This window comes from Panthera pardus, unplaced genomic scaffold, assembly GCF_024362965.1.
Source record: "Panthera pardus isolate Hobbes unplaced genomic scaffold, ASM2436296v1 HiC_scaffold_7, whole genome shotgun sequence".
Classification (NCBI taxonomy): domain Eukaryota; kingdom Metazoa; phylum Chordata; class Mammalia; order Carnivora; family Felidae; genus Panthera; species Panthera pardus.
The window spans coordinates 17564154-17581799 of NW_026527002.1; the positions used below are offsets into that span (position 1 = coordinate 17564154).

The 17646-nt window shown below is 36.0% G+C and overlaps 1 protein-coding gene across 4 annotated transcripts in view; it reads right to left on the reverse strand.

The window, feature by feature from the left end:
* Nucleotides 1-17646, reverse strand: part of ARFGEF1 (ADP ribosylation factor guanine nucleotide exchange factor 1) — a 149216-nt gene that overhangs the window by 127698 nt on the left and 3872 nt on the right. Inside the window, exon 1 of one of the 4 annotated variants that reach the window (XM_053896614.1) lies at nucleotides 1556-1585. The exons of the other annotated variants lie outside the window; for them this stretch is intronic. The gene's annotated coding sequence lies outside the window, so the exon portion shown is untranslated. Of the gene's footprint in view, nucleotides 1-1555; nucleotides 1586-17646 lie in introns of those variants that run through there. 4 annotated transcript variants of the gene reach the window in all.

Here is a 17646-nt window from a genome sequence, read left to right on the forward strand (position 1 = left end):
TGGCCAGTTAAGACTAGCCCAGACCTGCAGAATCCTTGAGCATGAGAATAAACACTCATTATTGTAAAAACAACAACAAAAAATTATTTTGGAAGAATATTTAATGGAACAGAAAAAATGTCCTATGTTAAATTGAAATATCAGGTATAAATATATATATATATATTCTGATTAAAATTAAGTATCACACATAAATTAAAAAAAAAAAAAAGTAGCTAAAAAAAAACCCCGACAGGTAATACCAAACTTAATGGTGTAATACTGAATGCTTTCCCCCAAGATTTGGAACAAGGCAAGAATATCTATGGTCACCACTTCCATTCAACTTTGCAGTGAATGTCCCAGTCAGAGCAATAGGCAAGAAAAAGAAGGCATTCAGACTAGGAAGGAAGAAATAAAATTATTCTTATTCACAGATAACATGATTATATAAGTAAAGAAATCCAGATAAAGAAAAACTCTTAGAACACATAAAAACATTTAGCAAAGTTTTAATACACAAAAACAAATTTCTCTATACTAACAATGAATGACTGGAAACCAAAACTTTAAAAATAGTATTATTTATAATAGCTCGCCCCAAAATGAAATTCTTAAGTATAAACTGAGCAAAATATGAATGAAATCAAAGAATTAAATAATAGGAGAGACCTATCATGGTCATGGATTGGAAGTCTCAAAATAATAAAGATGTCAATTCTCCCCAAACTGATCTACAGATTAACCTACTGCCAATCACAATCCCAGCAAAATTTTCTGTATATAGATAATGGGGTTCTAAAATTTACAAGGAAAATCAATGTAACTAGAATAGAGAAAAGAATTCTGGTAAAAAATAAAATAGGTGAAAATAAAATCTCCAGCTTCAAAACTTAAAGTTATAATAACCAAAATAATGTGATACGAGAGAAGGGATAGACACAGAGACCAATACACAGATTAGAGAATCCAGACATAGAGCCACAGAAATATAGCCAATTGATTTTGACAAAGGTGCAAAGACAATTCAATGGAGAAAGGATAATCTTTTCTATAAACCAAGTTGGATCAATAAGACATTCAAAAAAACTAATAAATTGGACTTAATGAATATTAAAACCTTCTCTTTTGTAAAAGGCACTGTTTAGAAAATTAAAAAGTAGGCTATAGAAGTTATTTGCCAATCACTTATCTGACAATGGACTTATGTGAGTATATATGTATGTATTTTTAAATATACAGAATATATATATATAACTAAAAACTCTTAAAACTCAAGGAGTTTTAAAATGAGCAAAAGACTTAAGATACTTCACCAAAAAGATATAACATGACAAATACATGAAAAAATGTTCAACATCAACAGCCATTAAGAAAATGCAAATGAGAACCACAATGAGATACCACTATACACCTCTTAAAATAGTTTAAAAATAGTTAAAATATGACACCAACAAGAGTTGGTGAGGATGTGGAGCAACTGGAACTCTTCAACACTGATGATGGAAATGCGAAATGGTACAGCCACTTGGGAAAACAGTTTGGAGGTTTCTTATAAAGTTAAACATATACTTACCATATGACCCAGCAGTCCCACTCCTGGGTACCTACCCTAGAGAAATGAAAACTTATGTTCAAATAAAAAATCTATACCCGAATGTTTATAGCAGCTCTAGTCATACTAACAAAAACTGGAAACAACTCAAATGTCCTCCTTCAATGGGTGATACAGAAACTGTATTACATGCATACAATGAACTATTACTCAGCAATAAAAAGGAACAGACTATTAATACAAGCAGCAATTTCGATGAATCTTAAAGACATGCTGAATGAAAAAACCCAAACTCAAAGCTTACATACTATATGATTTGATGTATGTTACATCCTCAAAAAGACAAAACTATAGAGACAGAACACAGCAGTGACTGTTTACTTGTATTAATGTAAAATATAAAATTAAAAAGCAAAATAAGATGTTCGGGCCCATGCCCAGGCTTGGCAAAAGAGGATCTCCAGTAATGTGATGCAGCTGGTTGCATTTTTAATATTCCATCAGTGCTCTTGGTGAACAGCCAAGGATGAGAACAGCTGTAATTCCTTAAATTTGATTTCTCCATTCCTTCTGCTACATCTTTAGGTCAGGCTTTTCTCTCTCATGAGGCCTACTGATTCCACATCTCCATTCTTGAGCCCTACTACATTAGCACCAAAGTGACCTCTGACAGGATAAATTTCAAGCTCTTCAGCACAAGACCCTCCAAGACTTGGCCCCTGTCAACCACTCTCCTCTTTCTGCACACCCTTTCTTGCATCCCACACTCCAATATTAAAAAAACACTTAAATCCCCTGAAGTGACCTGCTATTTCACACCTCTAGCTAGGCTTTTTGCTCAAACTACATCCTCTGCCTGGAATTCCACCCCCACCATGAATTTGCCTGGCAAGTACCTTTTAAGACCAATTTGGTTACATATTTTATGTCACTTCCAGCAGTTTTCTGTCCATGCTCACCATCACCTATATAATACTGTCCACGAGCCTCATCTCCTACCATTATTGCCTCACACTTAAGACTCTTAAAATGCCCATCTTCTAGGTAACTCTCTCCCAAACTTCGTGTTTTTTTCAGCTGCTCATGCCTTAGTTATGATACTCCTCCTTCCCAAGAATACTTTTCCCCACCCTTCTTTCCTGGCTAACATAAATTCATTCTAGAATAAACATCTGTCATCTCTAAGAAGTCTTCACCTGCATTTCCAGGCTAAAATAATTACACCACTTCTCTATCTCCATAGCCTCTCTGGTTATCGCTATCAATAGCTACCTTATTTTACTGAAATCATTTTGTGCGTCCACTTCCTTCAATTTGCTCCTTAACAGCAAAGGCCATCCTTTAGATCTTTCTCTTCCTCAGGCTTAGCCTAAAATCTGGAATAGGTCCTTAACAAATGTTTCTTGAATACAAAAATGAGAGTAAATTTACTAGGCAACTTAATACACATCTTCTTTTCTCCAAAAGGACCTAAGTAGCTAACTATATACTGAGTAACACCTAAACTTTTATACACAGGTCAGCTGGCTCTCTCCTTAGCTCTTGTTTTGTTATTAACAACTGTTAACTAGGCAGCCTTATTTAGATGTCCCAAATGTATCTCAAAATCAATGTAACCATAACTGAATCCATATTCTTCCTCAATTCTGTCTCTTAAATGTGGTCATTTTCTTGGTAAATGGATCCAAGAGCCCAAATCACGTTAGAAACCTCAATCATCCTAAATGCCTTCCTTTCCCTCATTTCTCACACCCAGTTATTAAGTCCTGCTAATTTGTTGAGATTGAAGCTCTCCATCTCCATATAGGCCTCAAGTTCAAGCCCCTGTTTCTTCAAATCTGGGCTACACCAAGATCCATTAATATAATGGTCTTATGCCTACAGTTCTGAACCCCAGCAATTTATTTTTCATAATGTCAACAATGATCTTTCTAAACTGCAACATCATTTCACTCCTTTGCTTGGCACTCTACAGTCTATAAGAAAAAGTCTAAACTCCTTAGCATAGTATAAAAGGTCTTCTGGCCCCTGTGGTCTTGTCCAGACCGTCTCTCCTTATCGACTCTATCAAACTACACCCTACACTCACACCAAACTTCCTGCATTTCCCAAGGGACAGCCATACTAACTCATAACATGTATGACTTTCACAGTATAGTCATCTAGTGATCTTCCAAGCCTGAGATCTAAGGGAGATTACATTATAAAGCTATACCTGATCCATGCTCCCACACAACCACAACTCTTGGAAAGAACTGATCAATTCCTCCTTTGGGTTTCCAACAATTTCATGTATGTGTACAATAGTACCTATCACTTGTAAGATATATTATTATTGCAATCCATTTCCCCCAAGAACACTATAAGCTACTTGAAGACAGAGGCCATAAATGATCTCTAGGAGCCACAGAATCTAATAAAATTATAAGACACATTGAAAGTGTCCAGTAAATGTTTATTAATGTGGTTTAAAAAATCTTTATATTGGCTTTAACCCTGTGGTAAAATCAAGAGTTCAAAATAACAAAATTTAATATATAAAACATTAGGTTATCCCAAATAGCCATACAGAGGCAAAATCCACTAATTTGCTTTTGTAACAGAAAATAGCTAATAATTAGCATTACTCCCAAACACACAAAACAATGGCCAACAAATTCAAACAAGTGCTTATACATTTTAAATAGTATACATTGTTCCTACACACAGCAAAGTATAGCAACTTGTTTTTAATACTTTCCCACTTCATCATTCTGTACCTTTCTACCTATTCTTTCTTACTCACAACCTCATGGTATCCTTAGGTTATGTAAAGAAGCTCGTTTCAGGCCTGTCCCAGTTCTGTAACGTCCCATGTTCCAAAACTAATCCATTCTCTCTCTTTTTCCAGTCAAATCTCTCATTCTCTCAATGGGCAAAACTCAGGTCGATGATGAAGCCAAGAAAGAATTCTCCAGAAATCTAAGGACAGCACCAACAAATGAATAACTAATATGTTTAATATTCCCTAAGATTATCTGCATTTGAAAAGAGGTAATTTTAAATGCAAATAAATACTGAATTGGTATAATAAGAGAAAAGATTTTCAAGGAGAAATTTCCCAGTGGGTGAGGAAGGGAAGGAACACAGAGGTTCACCACATCAAGACTAAACCAAGTTGTAATCACAGTACAATAGAATGAGCACAAATTTTGGGTCACTGATTTCAGGCAAGGATTTATCAACATAGAAGAATACCAACATCTATAACTCACACTGTTATTTTGTGACTCAACTGAAATATACAGGAAAATACTTAATGACAGGTTCTGTGTATAGTTGATTCTTGAACAACAGGGATTTAATCTGCCCAAGCCCACTTACACTGGTTTTATTTTCTTTTGTTGAGAAGTGACAACAAAAGCCACAAGGCATTTATTCCCAACTGCCCACCCCATTCTCCACACAAGTGAATGGAAGGCAACTGGCACACAGGTCATGCCTTTGGTCCTCTAAGTACCAAAAAGAGGCCTGCCTAGATGGTCAGCAGCTCCATCCCTGTGGCCCAGGACCAGGCAGGGCTGTGAGTTCAGTCAAACCTCTCATTCTCTCAATGGGCAAAACTCAGGTCGATGATGAAGCCAAGAAAGCATTCTCCAGAAATCTAAGGACAGCACCAACAATGAATAACAAATGAATAACCCAAGGCTGGTGGACAGGAGGCTATGCTGAAGCAGAGGAATACACCTAGAGGGCAAGGTGGAAGTTGTGCAGGGACCCCTTCTTCTCCCAGCACCCTAGCAAGGCTGTAGTATCAGAATACCTGGAACCCTTGGGGCCCCTCCCAGGCTGGCCAGCCTTGCCCCACCCCCAACCTTGCAGAGGGCACATTCAAGTGTGGCTTTATCCACCAAAGATCACAGGCTCATGATAGACCTCCAGGCAGATGGAGCTGCCACCACTGTAGTGAGCCTCCAGGCCAGTACTGCTGCCTGAGAGCAGCCTAGTGGCTGCCTCTGCTGAGTCAAGGACACCAGGTTCTGGTACACTGCCAACTCCAGGTGGCCAGACCCACCCCATGGCCCTTGGACCTCCTAGAGGCAGATTTTTTTCAATAAATGTAAGTATAGTACTTTAAACGTTTCTCTGATGAATTTCTCAACATTTTCTTTTTCTAACTGACTTTATTGTAAGAATCCAGTATATGGTACATTTTACACACAAAATAAGTATTAATCAACTGTTTATCAGTAAGGCTTCCAGCCAACAGTAAGCTATTAGTCAAGTATTAGTAAAGTCAGAAGTTACATGAGGATTTTTGACTGTTCAGGGGTCAATGCCCCCAATTCCCACCCTGTCCAAAGGTCAACTGTAACTGAAAAGAACTTGATATCTAACTCCAGAAAAGACGTAGACCCAAGAATCTGCAAGACTAAGTCTAAACCAGTTAACACTAATGGACTTTCGGCAGACCTCAAGAAACCTCTATTCTTCAATTTTTCATACCTTTTCTAAATGTGTTGAGAAAGCCACAATAGATACATTCATGGAAAGAAGAGCTTTTAAAACCTGTATAATTTTCCTGGCTTAGGATTTATTTGAGGTGAAAACTAAGGCTTCCTTTGTATTTTGGAAGACATATAGCAACCAATGGTGTTTTCTCAGACAGACTTTTTAATTCTTACATGATATTTAGATAACTACAGGTATAAATTATAAGTATTTCCTAGTCAAAAGTCTGACTGAAATCAGTTATTCTCCCTTCATTTGAGAGCATGATGGTATTACCTGAAAAAGTTCTTTCCTATTATCACAAGCTAATGAGTGATGAAGCCCAGAGTACAATTTTTAATTGATAATTAGGTGTCCTCTAAGCAATACCAAAAACACATTTAAATTGTCTCTGTGTTTGCTACAAGGAACACTTGGTAGTAAATAAATGTGACTATCATTCAATCGGCTAGCTTTGAGGACTTCCACCTTCTTTTCTTGGTTTTATTTTCTACTTCAATATGAAGGCCACTGCTTACCTTTGTGGCTTTTTTTTTTTTTTCTTTTTCCTCCTAACTCTACATTTAAACTCCACAGGCTTGGGGAGGAAAACAAGTATTTCTGTCTCATATAAAAGTTCCTTAGAAGCATATGGAGTCTTGGGGCGCCTGGGTGGCCCAGTCAGTTGAGGTAATGACTTTGGCTCAGGTCATGATCTCATGGTTTGTGAATTCGAGCCCTACGTCGGGCTCTGTGCAGACAGCTTAGAGCCTGGAGCCTGCTTCTGATTCTGTGTCTCCCTCTCTCTCTGTCCCTCCCCCACTCATGCTCTGTCTCTGTCTCAGAAATAAATATTTAAAAAAAAAGAAGCATATGGAATCTTTAATGACATATTTGTCTAACAACCTTATAGACATTACATTGTAGTTCTGCAAAACAAGACAATGAAACATACCTCTCAATGTATTTGTCAAGATTTCCTTGTATTTGCAACACTTTTTCTATGTACTTAGGAATACATATTTGCTCAAAGGTAAATACTATTATATAACACATTATAGATCTTTTATATATTTCCACTCCATCTTTTCTTATCAATGAATGCATTTCCAGCATGTCACTATGCTTTGTAGTATTCCAATGCATGGACATACCATTTTTATTTAACCAATTCCATACTGTTGACAACTTACTTTCAACTTTTAGTAATTATAAAGAGTACAATGATGAATAAATTTGTACAGCTATCTTCACAACATGTCTGATTATTTTCTAACAATTGTTTTGATGTTATTTGAAATAAAGCAAATGATAAATATATTATTTGAAGTAAAGGGAATGAGAGAAAGGAGTGGACAGATGAAGGAGACAGGGAAAGGAGAGGAAGGAAAGGAACAAAACAGAAAGAGCAGCAGAATAAGACATAGATTAAAAAAAAAATACAAATAGTATATTTGAGTTTATTAGCAGAGTTGTTATTACTGTTCTATCATTTTCAGCAAATTCCTGTTACTTAAGTTTACATAGGGTAAAACCCTTCCTTGCAATCGTAAACTAAATCGTAACAATTCCTTCTTTGGAAGCTTATTTTCTCTGCCTCAATATTCATGGGATTCTTTTTATCCTGAATTTTATTTTTTTTTAAATGTTTACTTTTGAGAGAGAGAGAGAGAGAGAGAGCAAGTGCACAACAGCGCATGCAAGCGAGCAGCAGAGAGAGGAGAGAGGATCCCCAGCAGGCTCTTATACGGGGCTTGAACTCGCAAACTGAGGAGATCATGACCTGGGCTGAAATCAAGAGTCAGACACTTAACCACTTAACCAACTGAGCCACCCAGGTGCCCCTATTCTGAATTTTAAATCATATCTATAGATTTAGACTTGTAAGAATCTCAATGTAAAGAATTTTTTTCTTCCTGGAATATGGCAGTTTGCATGCACAGGTGTTTTCTAGTGCAGACATTTCCATATGTCGCTGATTATTACTTTGTGTGCAATTTCAAATTAACTTTTTTCATTAAGGAAAAAAAAGAATTATCCCTATGTCAGACAGTTTTAGATACCTAGGATATCTCTCATCCTTTTAGCTTCTTCTCATTCCTCCCAGATCTAGTAACAGATTGCCATTAATCTGGTTTTCCATAATGTAGTGAACTTTCCTCCATTTCTACAATTTAGTGGTCATTTGGGAGGTCACATCAAGGGATATTAACCAGGTGTCTAGTTACTTTCTGATGATTTTTTAATTGTCTCAACTGCTTTCGAATATGTCTTGGTGAATCAAGAATGGATTCATATATCAGTGCTGATAAGATTCTCAGGTTTGAAAAGAAGGGAGAGAGATAAGGACGATCAGGGAGCAAATGAACATAAAAGGAGTGGTTCCAAAAAAAAAAAAAAAAGGAACTAAATATTGTGGTAATTTTTTTAAGTGCAAAGTTCAGGATAAAAGTTTAAAAAATAAACATGGAAAACTGAAGAAAAGCAAACATTCTTGACATTTAATTTCCAAACACAAAGGTATTTTTATTTTTTTACATACTTCCTGGAAAGCCAAATTATTAATGGTGACTATCCTAGACAAAATGTTTGGAGACATTAATTTATTTAATCAACAAAAGCTTTACATTAAGAAATTTTAGTCAAGCAAACTAATGAGAGATTGTAATTATACAGAATAGCATTAGGCATGCATGAGTGACAATCAAAGCTCCTTATTTGCTATTAGTCAAAGTTGATATAACTTAATAATGTTAAAGACAGAAAACTTCAATGAACATTTTAGAAAGCATTTTATCACACCTTATTCCATCAGGCATTCTCAATTTAGATTAGCATAGTGCCTAACACGGTATCTGATTAGTCCTTATTGCCACTTATTTGTTTGTATTTTTTACAAGTGGTATTCAATGAGACCAAATTGATAGAAACCATTTAGGAAAGCATTAAAAAAAAAAAAAAAAAATCAAGGGATATTCAGTTTAATATAAAATTTAAAACTGCTCAATATCCATAAGTATAATTTTAATTTAGTAGTAAAACTGAAAAAAACTGTTCTTTCCTAAAGACATTTTCATTCAAACCAAGAAAAACCAACCAAAGAGAATTATAATTATGATAATTTGAATGCCTAACCTTTTTATAAGGAAATCAGATTTTGGCATGTTAATCACTTAATCAAGTGTGTTTTTTGAAATGTAAGGGAATATTACAAACTGAAAAATATTTGTTTTGACTATTTCAAAAGGAATATAACCCAATGAATATATAATCACATATAACATTTAAGATACCATACGTTGACATATTTGTTGACTTTTTAAGGAAAGTGTGTGCTACATATTAGCCAAAAAAAAAGTACCTTTCCTCCTAATTTTCCATTCACGAGTCTTCTCTAATAGTCATAGAAATGGGGGCTGGGGTGAAACAGAGAGAATAAAATAACTTTCATTTCATATAACAAACACTCAGACTGATCATTGCATTTGTAAAAACAAAATACATTCTGGTAAGTTTTTCTGTCCATGTATCCTGTAGCAAAATAACTGGAGATAGTATTCACTATTAAACTTCTGTCCTCTAATCATAATAAAATACCTATTTTGGACACTGGTATTTTAAAAGCTCAATTATTAAGTATTGATTGTTAATTTAATTATTAACTGGTATCAAAGATACATTTTATTTATATTCATTAATAGAAGACGCATGTTGTTCCATTTTAATTTTTAAAGATATAAGCATACAGAAATTATGCATTAGCTTTGGCTTGTAAATGCACTAAACACATTCTCAATTACCATGTAAGAATTAAAACTTAAGGAATAAAGAGAATCCAAAAAACTAAACAAAATAACCAATTTCTTTCCAACTATAGCATTTTTTATCTTATACATAAAAATAAAAGATAGAAATGCTGACTATGCATTATGTTATTAAGATGCTGAGAGTAAGCATTAAAGAGCAAAAAATAAAATCTTAAAATTTGGGAAAAAACTCAAACACCATTATAAAAAAATAAATACGAGGCAATGAGGACTAATCGATCCTATCAGATACTATGTTAGGCACTATGCTACAAAAAATTGAGAATCATCAATGGTATCAGAAGTAATAAAATGCTTTTTAACTTAATTGTTTTTTTACCACCTGACTATCAATTCAAAGGGAGAAAATAAACTTATTACATAAATACTTCAGATTATAGCCTAATAAATTCAAGAAAATAAGTACCATAAAAGTCAAAATCTATAGAAAACAAAAGTATACATATCTGGATGGTAAAGGGGAGGTCTTTGTTTTCTATTTTTAGAACAGAAAAAAATTGCAAAGGAAAGATGAAAAGGAATAGTTACATAAAAATAGGTCAAAACCAATAAATCTAAAGAGAATGAATACTCTTGTCTTGTTTTCCTCAACAGTCAGCTATATACTTGCACCCACAACAGAGTATAAGAGCCATAAATGACCATACTCTAATTCAGCAAGCTCAGTCTCAGAGTTTATTGTAGATAATTCTGCACATACAATACTCAATGAATTTTGCTGGGATAAATAAAAAATATGTATAAAAGTCTGTGAAGCAAAATTTAAATGTAAATGTCCCCAAACTCAAAAAACACTTTAAAACAGGATGCATTATTAAAATACTTCGTAGGAAGACAAAATACATATTCAGAAAATGCATATGGAGACACGTGGGTGGCTCAGTCACTTAAGCATCTGGCTCTTGGTTTTGGCTCAGGTCGTGATCTCACAGTTCCTGAGTTCAAGCCCCACATCAGGCTCTGCACTCACAGTGTAGAGCCTGCTTGGAATTTTCTCTCTTTGGCCCTCCCCTGCTCACTCTGTCTCTCTGAAAATAAATACACTTTAAAGAAAAAAAAAGCCTATGAAATAATGAAGAGAGACTCTACAACTGAAAATTATGACAATTACACAATAATTATAATTATATTCTTATGAAAGCCACTGAGATATACAACCAGTTATTTTTAGGTGACAAAGGCTTATTTCCTATAAGATGACATTTTAATAAGATTTTGTTTTTACTTGAGTTCTTAAAATGATTTGAGGGGTGCCTGGGTGGCTCAGGCGGTTGAGCATCTGACTTCAGCTCAGGTCATGACCTCGCGGTCTGTGAGTTCAAGGGCTGCATCAGGCTCTGGGCTGACAGCTCAGAGCCTGGAGCCTGCTTCAGATTCTGTGTCTCCCTCTCTCTCTGCTCCTCCCCCACTCACGCTCTGTCTCTCTCTCTAAAATGAATAAACGTTAAAAACAATAAAAAAAAAAATGATTTGAAGATGCTATAAAATACTAAGATAAAAAGTAAGAATATTTTTAAAAGATGAGGAGCTCACGTATAATAAAATATCACCAGAATCCTTGGGAGTGTCACAGGACAGTTAAATTTTCCAAATGGCTTAAATTATTAAAATCTTACTTTACAATGTTGTTTAAAATCTTAGATACACAGAAATACACATGATTCTGGCTGACTTCTTAAGCAGAACACAGGATAAAATGGTCTCTTGTATGATGGACAGTTGGACTCAGGGATGCCATTATTAACACATAGTAGAAAAATACTTTTGAGATTCACTGAAATGTTGAGAACAATATTTTTCTGTACTGCTGTTAGTTGTTTGTTATGTATTTTGCCCTTTCTCTTTTCTTAAAGGTGACTGTTTCCAAGGAGGCTATTCTTTCCCTTTTTGTAATTTGTTAACTGTAAACAAAGTTTTGTGGGTAAGGGTGCAGGTTAGGTAGGCCACAATAGGCCAAAAAGAAGCACTCATCTATAAATTCTACCAAACACAAGCTCTATAAAACCTCAGTTTCTTCATCTGTAAAATGCAGATAATAACAGCACCTAAGCACATATGGTTGTTTGGAGGACAAATTGAGATAAAGCCAATAAAGCCATAGGCACACAACTTGGCATACAGTAAACAATTACTGCTGCCTTAGAAATTAAGTAGCTCAATTTTTGAATACATCTGTGTGTGTGTGTGTGTGTGTGTGTGTGTGTGTGTGTGTGTGCGCGCGCGCACGCGCGCCTCTTGTGTGTGTTCACAATAAAGTCTGGAGGGGCACCTGGGTGGCTCAGTCAGTTAAGCATCCAACTTTTAGCTCAGGTCCGGATCTCGCGGTCCGTGAGTTGAAGCCCAACACAGGGCTCTGTGCTGACAGCTCAGAGCCTAGAACCTGCTTCAGAATCTGTGTCTCCCTCTCTCTCTGCCCTTCCCCCACTTGCTTTTTGTCACTCTCTCTCTCTCTCAAAAATAAACATTAAAAAAAAATTAGAATAAAATCTGGAAAGAACACCTCAAAAAGTTAATAGTGTCTCAAAGAAATAACACTTCGTATCAACTAAGATGGCTAAAATAAAAAAGTAATAATTTTGGCTGGCAAGGATATAAGAAACCCTCCTACATTGCTGATGGGGATGTAAAAGGGTGCAGCCACTTTGGAAAACAACTTAGTTTCTTAAAAATTTAAACACGGATTTATCATATGACCCAGCAATTCCACCTTGGTAGTAACTATACAAAATAAAAATTTACGTCCACATAAAGACTTACACATAAATATTCCATTAGCATTATTCATTCAACCCAAATGTCCATCAACTGGTGAATAACCAAATGTGGTACATCCACACTCTGGAATACTCTTCAGTAATAAAAAGAAATGAAATACTGATACTTGCTACAACATGAATGAACCTCAAAAACATTATGCTGACTGAAAGAAACCAAACACAAAAGACCATATATGTATGATTATACTTATAAGAAATACACAGAAAAGGCAAATCTGGACACAGAAAGTAGATGAGTAGATACCTAGACCTGGGGGTGGCACCAAGGATTAACTGTAAATAGGCACTAGGGATCTTACTGGGGTAACAGAAATGTCCTCAAACTGGATTATGGTTATGCCTGTACAACTCAATGAACTTAAGTAAAAATCATTACATTTAAAATGGGCAAATTTGGGGGTAAGTGGCTACTAGCTTAGTAGGAAGAGCATTCAACTCTTGCTCTCAGGGTCCTGAGTTCAGGCCCCACATTGGGTATAGATATTAAATAAATTAACTTAAAAAAAAAAGGTAGATTTTGTTGTATGTAAATTATACCTCAACAAAGTTGTTTTTTATAAAGTTAGCAATGGTTATCTTTACCTAATAGTGTCATGGGTGATTTTTCCCCCAGTTTTACTTTTGAAAATAAGGTTTTGTTTATTTAAAACAAAAAGAGTAAACTGCCAAATTTATTGGACTTATGTACAATTTAAGTGACTGAGGGGCGCCTGCCTGGGTGGCTCAGTCAGTTAAGCCTCTGACTTCGGCTCAAGTCATGATATTGCACTCTGTGAGTTCGAGCCCCACGTCGGCTCTGTGCTGACAGCTCAGAGCCTGGAGCCTGCTTCGCATTCTGTGTCTCCTTCTCTCTCTGCCCCTCCGCCTCTCATGCTCGCTCGCTCACTCTCTCTCTCTCTCTCTCTCTCTCCCTCAAAAATAAACATTAAAAAAAAAGTGACTGAGTAAAGACAAGGGGACTCTCCTCTGAATAAAGTAATTGGCTGTCATATCTATTTTGCTTATTTTTTTATTGACTATGTCATTTCTTAGCAAGGTTCTAGAGAAGTAAAGAATTATTAAACAGCTGATTAAGTGATTCAAAATTGAGAGAAAAATATTAACTGCCCCACGTGGATTTTTCTAAACGTACTGCCCAAGGTAATTTTGTGATATGAAATACTTTAAAGATTGTTTTTCACAATCTTTCCTGGATGAGAAGATAACATAGGTTACATAGACCAATGTGGTCACACCAAGTCTAAATCTAAGCAAAACAAAAATACTAAAAGAACACAAACCCTTTAAATACTTGGGCCCAGGACCCTTTTTTAAAGAACTTTTTCAAGAGACTCACACACTCTAAAGCTTCAGAATAATTACTTTCTAGTAATTATAAAATTTAGGTAACTTAAGAAATTTCTGTAACTTCTGAAACAAATCAGCCAAAGACTGCATTTCACTGTATAAATGGAAGCTCAAATCAAACTGGGTCTGAAAAGTTAGGATAAAAGCAACTTATACTAGTTTCCCATGGCTAACGTTAACAAATTACCACAAACTCGGTTGTTTAAAAACAACAGAAATTTGCTCATAGTTCTGGAGCCCAGATGTCTGAGACATACTACCTCTGAAGGCTCCAGGGAAGACTCCTTGCCTCTTCCTAGCTTCTGGTGACACAGGTATCCCTTGGCTTATTTATGGCAGCGCAGCTCCAATTTCTACCTCCATTTTCACATGACCTTCTTCCTTCAGGTGTCTCCCTGTCCCTTCCTCTACTTATAAGGACATCAGTCACTGGATTTAGGAGCCACCCTAAATCCAAAATGATTTTACCTGGAGATCTTGAACTAATTACATCTACAAAGATCTTACCCCAAAAAGGGACTAGACAAGTTTTGGTGGGTTTTTTTGTTTGTTTTTTTTTTTAAACGTTTATTTCTGATAGAGACAGAGCATGAGTGGGGGAGGGGCAAAGGGAGGGGGAGACACAGAATCGGAAGCAGGCTCCAGGCTCTGAGCTGTCAGCAGAGAGCCCGATGAGGGGCTCAAACTCACAAACCATGAGATCATGACCTGAGCCGAAGTCGGTCGCTCAACTGACTGAGCCACCCAGGCGCCCTGACCAGTTGTTTTTAAATACGTGAAAGTTCGTTCTTTAGGACAAACCTCACCGAAAAAACTTAAATTTGAAATTGTTTTGTGCATTCTCAGTTGAAAATATCCTATCATTTTAATTTGCCCTTTCTCAGTAGAAAGTTTCCTATTATATCATCAGGACATTCTATCATTAAAAAATTATAAAATACATACAAAGAGTTAGATGAAAACGTTTTACTGTAACAACTTATTTCCCAAAGGCTATTTCTCTCCTGGTGTTCCCCATCACGGTGAATGCCCTCTCCAACAACCCTACAGTTCTGGCTTCAAGACTGTTGTGATACAACCAACCCATCAGCAAGTCCTGTGGACTCCTTTAAAATATATTCCAAATGCAGCCAATTCTCACTTGCCTCACCAGCCTAGTCAAAAATCACTACCATGTCGGGCCAAAGTGAGCCTTTAAAATGTAAATCTGCTATATCACTCTCCTAATGAAATTCTCCAGTGGCTTCCATCACAAATAGAATAAAATCCAATCCAATCCCCTTCTCCCCCTCCCCCAGCCAAACTTCCTTTCATCCTGGAACATCCATCCCAAGCATACACCTGTCTTACTGCTACCTCTATTTCTATTTCATGCAGTTATTTGAAAGGCTGAATCTCTGTCACTTCTCTGCTGAAATGTCACCTCATAGAAAGGCCATTCCTGACAACACTATCTAAAACTGCACTCCTGGGTCATGTCTCCCTTTACCCTTCTGAACTACTGTTTCAGAAAATAACAATTTGATGATCTACATTAGTTTGTTCTTTACTGTTAACCTCAATGCACTAGAAAGTAAGTTCCATGAAAGCAGTGGAATATTTGGCACATGCTAGCACAACTAATAACCAAATGAAGAACATACCTAACTTTGAATGGCAGCAATAACTTTTTCATGTATTTCCCTTTTCCAATATCCCCACCTCCATTTTGTGAGGAATATTACGACAAATATTTCCCCAAATTATTTCACAATATGTGAATACAATATTTCAAATGTATTCACAATACATTTTTATTCTGCTTTGAAAAAAACAATTACCAACAGAAGTTTCTCTACAAGTTAAATATTATCAGGAATGGCAACCAGTTGCTTGCCATTAGATGGGATGGGAAACAGGGCTAGTTCCCATTTCACAGTCCTTTGATCTGATAACAAACACTCTGCCCAACTGCTCCTTTCCTCTTCCTAAACTATCAGTAGAACTGCTTTCCAAAAACACAAAGACTCTTCTGGAGAACAGACTCATCAATACTTAGGGCTATTGTATCTACCCTATTGTATCTCTACCTTATCAGTCATTAAGGCCTTTCTTTCCCTTGAATAGTGTTCCAAAGTAAATTCCAAGGAACAATGTTTCACAGAGGTGTTAAAAAGACACTGAAAAGGGTCAAATAAACTTAGGAAAAACTTCAATAAGCAAAATAGAGCAGATATTGTTCCTAGAGGACTTTTCAGAATCTTAACTATGTTAATGTAGATTGTAAATCTCCACAATGGAAAGAGTATACGCACTGAAACCCAAACTTACTTTTTTCAACTCAAACTTAACAGAATCTTGCATCAATCATTTCATTCATTACTTTTTTCCCCAGCTATCTCAAAAATCTTGGTAGCCTGACTTACCAAAGACACTTTTTACTCTAGATGACAAGAAAGGTTTAAAAGGAGACTTGCTAATGGATTTAAATTATAATTAAAATGTTCACTGCAGGATGTTATTTGGGGTAAGTCACTATACTTTTTCATAAATGGTGAAAAAATTGAAATTACCAAAAGCATAAAATTGGGGTCGATGGCACTCAAGTAATCTCCCCTCCCCCCATATATCCCTTTTTAATAACACCACTAACCAAAATAAGGCTGGGACTGGAGGTACAGAAAGAAGCAAAATTTTTTGCCTAAATATTTTACTTACATTTCTGGGGGTAACTATAATGGTAGGTAACAGATTCTTAAATAAAAAAACTAAATCAGTAGGATCACTTTAGAATATGCTAAACAACACAAGTTCACACCCTGATGCAAAAATCACTTCCCTCACAAGTCCTCTTTTTTCTCCATCATTCTCCCATATCTCAAGGGATCCCACCCTTATGACTGTCCCTGAATGCCTCCCCTTGCCTCTAAAACCTTCTTCTGGTCACCCTTTTCACTCCTATTCTGTATCAGTGCCAACTTCCAACCTTGAACTAGTTCATCCTAACATTTGCAGCATATCTTCATAGATATCTGATATTAGAAGCAGAAGTTGAATTAGTCATAGACCTAACATCAAAGAAACTCCTGAAACTTAGAGGCCTAATTGGAATATGGCACAAAGGCAACCTCCCCTCCCGGAAAGACAAACAATGCTACCTTCAAGTCTGATCCTCTAACAATCCTAAATTCTTTGAAACTAAAAATAGCTCAGCTGTTGTCTCATCTGCCAGCAGATGGCCAGACTATTTTTAATTCAGGATTCTAGAGAGCAGGAATGGATCAAGCTAAGCTAGGGCAGCCTAGAAGCCCTCTGCAGAGTTTGGTCTTAGCTGCAGAGAGCTGTAGTGGGGCAGGTACCAAGAGAGGGCAACCTGGAGCTGTTCTTGGGCTTGTGGGCTTCACAGTGATTTTAACAATGTAGATGTGAAGGGTTTTTTTTGTTGGTTTTTTTTCTGGGTTTTTGTTTTTTTTTTGCCATTCTTCAAAATAAAGTCTGAAATGTAAGATAATTTGTTAAAAAATTTAAATAATCTGCATACCCTTTAAAGTTTTCATTATTTTTCTTGTGAAAAAAATAAAAATTTTCTGTATATAGTATCTTTGCAAATGGATTTTGTTTTAATAAAAATCTCCCCTAATCTAGATAAGGTGTCCTAAAACGTTTAACGAAAAAATATAGTTTTCTTAAGAACTGTGATGAAATATAATTT